The following is a 9196-nucleotide window of genomic DNA, read 5'->3' on the forward strand; positions in this document are numbered from 1 at the left end:
AATAGGAATAAAAGTTTTTCCATTTTAAAATATTTTTTAAAAAATTATCATAAATATTTTTAAAATATTAATTCAGAAACTTATTATAATTAAGTCAATTTTTAGGAAGGATATCCTTATTATGACAATTTAATATTTAATATTTAAAAAACGTATTTTTAAAAGGATGTATTTATCCATATCATTCTTGTGCATTTAAAAATTATAAAATTTAATAATAATAAAGAAACTTATATGTTTTTTTAATTGATTAATTTGTTGATGACTAAATGCACATCAAATTAAATGACTTTTGTTTTTATTTACGAAAGTTTTTACATCTATCTGTGAGTGTAGTATGCCTATCGACGTAACAAGAAAGCATTCCTTTATGTCTCTTTTAAATTATTGTAATGGTGAAAAGTGAATATCTATTTTATTAGTACTTGCAGTTAGATAGTACAATTGCAATCCACTTGCATTTTTATATCGAGATACTATTAAAATTTATTTAAATCAATTAGAAGGTAGTATTAGTTTTTTTAATATAAAATTGGATTTTCTTAAAGACAAATTTCTAAAAAGTGTTTATACCTACAATTGATTTTTAATTTATTTGTGGGTCAAAATCAAAAAAAAAAATAGTTTAATGACTAAGCTTGTACTAAGCCTAAGTTGTCCTAGCTTCACCACGAACTAGTTTAGTGAAGTCTTCCATCCATTTAACATTGTAAGTTAGCTCCAGGTTGGTGAACTTCTTCAAAAAATCACAGCCCAATGCATCTTTGGCCTGATGTTGTTGAATGGAGATAGAACACAACTATGGCTTAATGTTGTTGAACGGAGATTGAACATAGCTCTAGCCTAATGTTGGTGCATGGAGATTGAACGCAAATTCGTGACAAAAGGATGCCAAACAACCTCCACACCTTGCTCCAAAAGTTCAATAATATCCACAAGGAGCAATTCCCACTCCAATTCTTGCAACCAAGATAACCTCCTCCAAACCACCCAAAAAAGCAGGATAAACTAATTCTCATGCAAGAGCCAAGATTATCACTTTCAGCTCCCCCAAGTCTAACAAAGAAGCGATGAAATGAGAGGATATATTAGAATTGACATGATGCCTATCTACATAAGACATAAAATCCTCACCCAAAACTATGCTAATGGTTTCCATCATGGTGCAGAAGCACCTAGTTTTTAACCTAGTTTGTGGATGCATTTTCAAAATTTTGGTGTATTAGTCCATCTTTTGGATTAATGTTTGAATAATGGACTACCTAGAGATCCACATGTGTGTTTGATAGTCATTTGAAGGATGACTGTGACCTTGGTTGTTTGTTTGCTCAAATTTGGCCCATGAGCCCTTGTAGGCCTAAAATGGCATAAATTTGCATTATGATGTAAAATGTCTTGTAAAGCCTCATTAGGAATTTAGGAATGTCATTTTAATGTTATGGAGTAATAATAGGAGGTTTAGGATGAGAGGAGATGCATAAAATGCAAAAATGCACATTTGAGCAAAAGTTGTCATTGTTGCTTGACAACTTTTTGCAACTTTTTGAGCAACTTTTTGAGCAACTTTGCATTTTTTAGCAAATCGGTGGTTAGGAAACCAATGAAGAGTTGGTTAGGATTAAAATGGCATATAAAATTCTCTGATAATGATTGTACATGGGTTGGTAAATTCTTAAGCAAGTTTGAATAGATTTTGTAGATATTTTCCAAATTTTTACCTTGTGTTTTCTTATTTTTTGAGCAGCAGTCTGTACCAAATGGATTGACCTTGCTATTGTTCTTCCATGATAGTTTAGTGTATATCATTATATTTCTTAGAAGGTTTTTGTAATTTCTTTTAGTGCGGGTTTGAAGTGTGTTTGCAAATTTGTATTGTTCTTGGCCTGAGCAAGGGTTTAAGAGCCCAATCATGGTTCCAAATTGAAATCCCTTGAGTTTTGCTCAATGACCCTTGGGATTAAAGTCATGGAACCTTTGTATAGTGTAAATATGCTCTATAATGGCTTGGAAGATGTTGGGGAGCAACTTTCCATCATTTCCTAGGTGAGCTCGGTCATAGCTCGGTTAGGAAAATGATTGAAAATGTTGTATTTGCTTCCAGGGATGAGCAGTTGTGAATGTACCAATCGTTTGATATAGAAGTGTGATGCAAGAAAGAGAATATGTGAAGAGGTGGAGGAGTGAAAGGGTGTAGAAGCCATTAAAACCCTTTGAAGAAGGCTTCTAACTCTAAAACCCTCAAAAGTGCCATTTTTGTGATCTGTATCGGTACAGATAGACCTGACTATCTCACCTAGTGGATCCAAAATTTCATCCAAAAGGGTACTCAGATCACCAAATATGTTGGAAGGTTATTTGAGTGATTTTTGAATAGTTTCCCAAAAACTGGCAAGGTAGGGCTAATTGGGGCTCTAGGGCTATTAGGCCTGGAAAATAGGAGAAAGAGGGAATGATGGAAAAATGATGGAAAGCCAATTGAAGAACCATTTGAGTGGAATGGAAACACCTTTAGAACACCCACTACAACCCCTACAAGTACATGTTAGAGGTTTGGATAGTTTAATGGTTGGATTTACCCTTGTGAATCTCAACCATGCTTGAAGCATCTATTGAGCACAAATTGATAGGGAGCACTCCAAGAGAGTTTGAGTGTTTGAATTGTTAAAGGACAAGTGGAGAGTGATAGGAGCCCACTAAAACATCATCCAACTACCTATTGAGTAAGGTTTGACTCTCTTTGAGAACCCCTCCCCATCACATCATCAGGTTGTTGGGAGCCAAAACACCACATTTAGTATCTACTTTGTTATCTCCCCCAAGAAAGACATTTGCCTCTTTGAGAAAGTTAGCCTAACTAGCATATCAAGCTCCACCATATTCACCCTCCAACACTGAATTGTTTTGAAATGTCAATCATTATTCAAGCTAGAGGATTTAAAACCTTTTGAGAGCCTCATTTCATAGGCTCAAGCATGCCAAGGTGAGGTACCAGAGGATTTAAAGCCTCTCGAGAGCCTCATTTAATAGGCTCAAGCATGCCAAGGTGTGAGGTACAAATATGAAATTCAATGACAATCCACCAAAGTAAAATCACCTTGGGTAATCATAATAATATTTTATCCTCTCTAAAGATGTGGCATCCTTAGAGTGTTTGTAATATCATTAAGCCACCTATTTATAACAACCAATATGTCTCTCCTTGTGTGCGAACCAATCGTTATCGATGTGATGTGTACATAGCAATTATAGGTCAAGTCATATCACATCAATGTTTGAAAAGCCATAAATCATCTTTTCATATGTCCCATCTACAATCATATTTTCCAATTGATTAGCATCCATATTGACCTCTTGATAAACATGGCTTACCATGTTGTTAAATAAACCATTCAAAAGCTTAAGAGCAACATCCAACAATGCATTAAGTTGCCAACTTGGTGTTGTCCATTTGTGGAGGGCATTGATAACAATTATTAAGTTGCCCTCAATCTCCAATTTGGAAATCTTTGTTGCAAATATGTGTTTTATTGTCATTGACGTCAAATAGAGTGGTCCAAACATGTTCTAGTCTAGACTTTTGGTGTATTGAGTTCAGTATTGAGGTCGTTGGTGTATGAGTTGTTATGGTTTTTGGACTAGAGGTTGTTATGGTAGTTTCATGTGTTGGCAAGTTGTGTTATATTGATATCAATATGTTTTTGATGATGAATTTGGTTGGAAGCATGTTTTGGATGGTCCAATTATTATTTGTTTTGGTTTAGACTCTTTCTTTTTGAGTTGAGATATATTTGGTGCATGGTTTAAATCATATTGTTGGAATTGGATATAATGTATATGTGTTCTAGTGATTCTGTGAGAAATATTATTTTGATGACATTCTTGGTCTGACTTATGTTTTAAGTTTTACATTTTGGTCTATTTTTATACCTTGGTCAAAAAAGTATGTACACATTCTGATCCTTCTTTTGGCCGACTTGGTGAGAATGTTTTTGTTCCAGTTTGATATATATGTACATAGGATGTGTTGTTAAAATGATGATAGATATGAGAGATGCATGGATGATATATAGATGCAGATGCTAGATATAAGTGTGTGCAAACATCTATGAGATGCGAACAAGGTATATATGCGAGATATATGGAACAATGTTGTAGTGGATATGAGTAAGAATCTATCGGATGATATAGCAGTACAAAAGTTGACGTGAATATAGATGTTGATTCGAAAGATCTGTTGGTCCAGATATTTCAGTAAGATCATATTTTTGAGCTTTAAAAGTGTTTGTAATCTGCATTTTGAGATGTCTCTATGAGTAAAATTCTTTTTCTGATTTTGTAATTTTGTATCTTGCCCTGACTGTAGTTAGCTTCAGGTTTGCAAGTCTCTCCTTTGTATCTTGCTCCATGAGTAGTTAGCCTTGGATAGAAAGTTTGGAGTAGTTAGCTCTACCTTTTGTAATCATCTCTTATATAGTGGATTATCTTGTGAGTTAACACTCACTGTGGTTTTTACTAGTTTGGGTTTTCCACTTATAAAATCTTGGTGTTCTTGTGCAAATGTTTATGCTACTATTATATAATTCTTCACTGTGTTGTTAAGTGGATTCAAGTTATTGTTTGTGCTATAAATTCAAGAATTCAGTTTATTTTGATTCAACTCCCCCCCCCCTCTCTCAGCATCTAGTGTGTTCAACAATCTTATGTTGCTAAGCCAATTTTAAACCTCACAAAAGCACTTGGAACTTTGCAAGATGAGCCACTTCATTACCTTTTCAATTTTGAAGGCAACATCCTACACCCAATTGGCTAGGATTACCCCTGGAAGCTCCATAAAAATTGAGCTTGCACCATTCATGTTGTGGCAATTCCCCACCTTGTGTTTCTCTAACATCTCGGCCCTCAATGCCACTAACCACATTCCTAGACATCAAATTATTTAATTGTTATTTTTATTATAATGATTCTATTATATTATTATTAATAATATTTATAATGTGAGAATTATAATTAACATTACATAAATATAATTAAAATAATATAATCTTAAAATAATAATTAAATTTAAATTTAGTCTTATTATTATTATAATTATATAATTTTTTAGTTAAATTAAGATTAAGCTTTTAAAAAGTGTATATTTTCTCTATAACATTTATACTATATTATAATTGTTAATAGTATTTTATTTAGATGCGAGTTATATCAAATATTACATAATTATAATTGAAATACTTATTTTAAAATAGTAATAATAAATTAAGTTTCTTTCCTAGCCCACGTGGTATTGGAGGGCATGTCGCGCCAATGTCATCGATCATGTTAAAAAGTTTGCCTAGCCCACTATAATTTATAGGGGCTACTTGATTCCTACAGACTAAAAAATGTAATGAAAAAATAAGTTTAAAATTAATTTTATTATAATGAAAAAAATTAAGTCTAATTTAATACTCAAGGAGTAAATAAAATTACACAAATTTTAAAGGTAGTTTTTTCGTGATTGACAATTGAAATTGAAAATCTAATTAAGGATCTATGATATGTAGCCATTAATTAACCAATAGACCCTTATATACTTTGTTGCTAGATACCATGTGTGTGTGTACATATACATATACATATACACGTGTGTGTGTACATATACATATACATATACACGTGTGTGTGTACATATACATATACATATACATGTGTGTGTGTACATATACATATACATGTGTGTGTACATATACATATACATGTGTGTGTGTGTGTTTTGCTACCTTCTATGCATATTGTATAAATGAAACTTCAATAGAAAAATATGACCATCAATCTTTACTATTATCATTTTGAATTACAAAACAAAATAAAATTTTTGAAGTATATAATTTTACATATTTATCATTCCAAATTATCTCTTATACTAATAGCAAATAAATTAAATATAAACTAAACTATTTACTTTCTATTAAAAATCTAAAATCTAAAAAGACAAGTACTCACCACTATATGGCACTTGATTTAATTGAAAAAATTTCAATGAACTGATAAGTTTATAAATGGTATTTTTGTGTGAATTTATTTTACGATATTATTGTATATTAATTTTATTGTTATTCATTTTTTAAGAATGATTTAAATTTTAGATTCTTTATTTATCATCTTGGAATAGATTTGTGGGTGTGGATTTGATCCAAATTAATTTTGTAGTCATGAATTTGCATCTTAAATTTTTAAAATTCAAATTTTAAATCTATACCTTTTCAACATTTTCATTGATCATTAGGAACCAATTTAGTACATTTTTGTGTTAATTTATGCATAATGCTTTTGTATTTAAAGATATTTATTCATTCATTTGAAATCATGTGAGCAAAAAATCAAGAATAACCTTGGGATTATTGAGATGCATTGTCACTCAACATTTATGAGAGTATTAGAACATATGATATCTTAGGTCCATTACATGCTTGTTGTCCTTGATTTTTATTACAAATTTATTAAATCATTCCAACTAGTAGTTTAATTGGGGAGAAAATGACTCTTGTGATTTAGCAGATTCTCCAAAGGTGTTCCAAAACTCTATCAACTCTTACTAAAATTCAAATAATAGAAGATTGAAGAGAGCAAAATTCAACAATCAAACTTGTATTAGTTCAATCTTGCTACTACAAACTCTAAATTGCATGCCTAATCATTTTTACAGTCAAAGACATTAATTCGTAGGTGTAGATCTTAACTAAAGTGATGCATAATCAAATTGTAGATTCTAAGACACTTGTTTAATCAATCCCTAAAAATCCAACATTGTGGAAATAAAATCTAGTATATTCAATATCATTTTCTTGAAAAGAAGCAAGGCAACGAAAACAACTTCCTACATTGATCTAATGAGGAAATTTGTGTAAAAAATTATTTTCAAACCTTTATACAGTTACTAAATGAAGATGTACAATCATAAATTTAAACACACAAAACAACAACACTATAACACAATGTACACATGGGGAAAACACTTTCAAGAGAAAAACCCCACATTTCAAAGCACAACCTGGTGTATTAACAATAATCAAATGGTTACACCGTAGTTTCAAAACTATGCTTTTTCAATAGTCTTCACACAATGATAGTATTTTGGAGCAATTATAGCAACATAATTGTCCTTGTACAAACCTCATACAAAACATTTCAAACTACACATTTTATAGAGTAAGAGATAGGCACCTAGAAGTGATACATGTAATCATCATCTTCACTACATGCATGTAGATAGAAAATATAAACATGCAAAGCACCTATCTTATCTATCTTATGAAAAATAGCTCAAATCTCAATGCAAGGTGTTTGCATGCATGCAAGAGGTACCACTTAATATTCATAGCACCTACCAAATGCCATAATTTCACTATTCACACCTCTAACACTATTATGAAGGGTGTCATAGTCTACTATAGTGTTGTCATTAGAGTTGTCATAACCCATCATAGACCAAACTCTCAAAAATTATGATGCATGCTACTAAATTAGCCCATAGTGGGGTTCACCAAGTGGGGCTACTACTTCCACAATTATAGCTTATATGTCATATAGTCGCCTCCATTTAGGATGCCACCTCAATTGGTAAGTCCCACAAATTAACTTTTTATTACTAGAAAATATTAAACTTAAGATAAAATGAATAGTTAAAAAATGAATGAACTACTAGGACGTGCAAATGTTGAGACACGCTATTCCTAACATTCTCCTACTTTTTGAAGACATTTCAAGAGCCAATATACAGTCAAATACTAGGGGTCATGAGGCCCATAGAATAAGAACACCATCTAAATTTCTTTATTCTCACAAGCTTTGTCAATGCATCTACACATTTGTCAAATTATCAATATTTTCCAATTTCAACTTCCCATCTTCCATCATGTAGCAAACAAAATAGAAATAAACATCAATGTGCTTTTTTCTAGCATGGAAAGTAGGATTCTTTTTCAAAGAGATGGTACTTTGAATATCATAATAGAGTAATCACATGTACATCAATCTCAACATTTTAACACAACTTTTTAAACCAAATGGCTTACTTACAAGCATGAATAACTGCTATATACTATGCTTCTACCATAGACAAAGTGACTACAACTTATTGCTTACTCATCCAACTAATATTACCATTAAATATTGTGAACATGTATACATTGGTGGATCTTTTTTTGCCAATGTCACCTACCCAAACTAAATTCATATATCCATAAACACAAACTAAATGTCAAGGTCCAATAGGATAAGCATGAAAACATGGAAAGACTCAAAATTACCCCACAAATATTTGAACACTCTCTTAACCGCATCCCAATGTAGTAGTCTAGGATTAGCCATTAATTGACTTGGGACTCTCACTGTTTGGTAAAGGTCATGCCTAGTATATACCATTACATACATCATATTTCCAATAACACTTACATAAGTTACTCTAATCATATTCTCCATCTCAGTGGGAGATTTTGGGCAGTAGTCCACAAATAGTTTTGTTCTTTGTAGAACATGAAGAACCAAGGATTTAAATTTTTTCATGTTGAATCTATCCAACATTGGCTTCACATAGTTACTCTTGTTTAACAAAAGCTTTTTTCTAGCTCTATCTCTTTTTATCTCCACTCTTAGAATGTATCCACCTACATCTAGATATTTCATCTCGAATTTGTTAAATTTTTCAACACAAGCTCCTGCAAGATCAAACAGAAAACAAAAACACCTTCCACAAGAGAGTGTTGCACAAAATAATCCTATATTACTCAAAAACAAAAAATACAAAATGAGTTACAATTATACAATGAGGTGCTTATAAAGAAAGCACTATTCTAAATTTAGGAGAACTAAAGTGCAAGCATGATGAGCTAAATAAATCTCAACTCTAGCTAAACTAGGTTCACAACTAGCACAACTAAAATAAGCACTCCTAAGTGAACTTAAATAAAAAAGTTAAAAACCATAACTAGTTATAAAAACAACAACTAATAGCTACATATGCTCTAACAAAATTGTGCAGACAATTAAGACCTAAAGCTATAAATAAAACCATTACCATTCCAAATAAATAAAATATAATCCACATACAATACAATGATGAGATTGTGACCAAAAACAACAAAATGATTATAGTTTAAAACCTTAGAATATTTGTGAGAACAAGAAAAAAATTGAACACAATTTTTTTTTATATAAA

The sequence above is a fragment of the Cryptomeria japonica genome, chromosome 4, assembly GCF_030272615.1.
Source record: "Cryptomeria japonica chromosome 4, Sugi_1.0, whole genome shotgun sequence".
Lineage (NCBI taxonomy): Eukaryota > Viridiplantae > Streptophyta > Pinopsida > Cupressales > Cupressaceae > Cryptomeria > Cryptomeria japonica.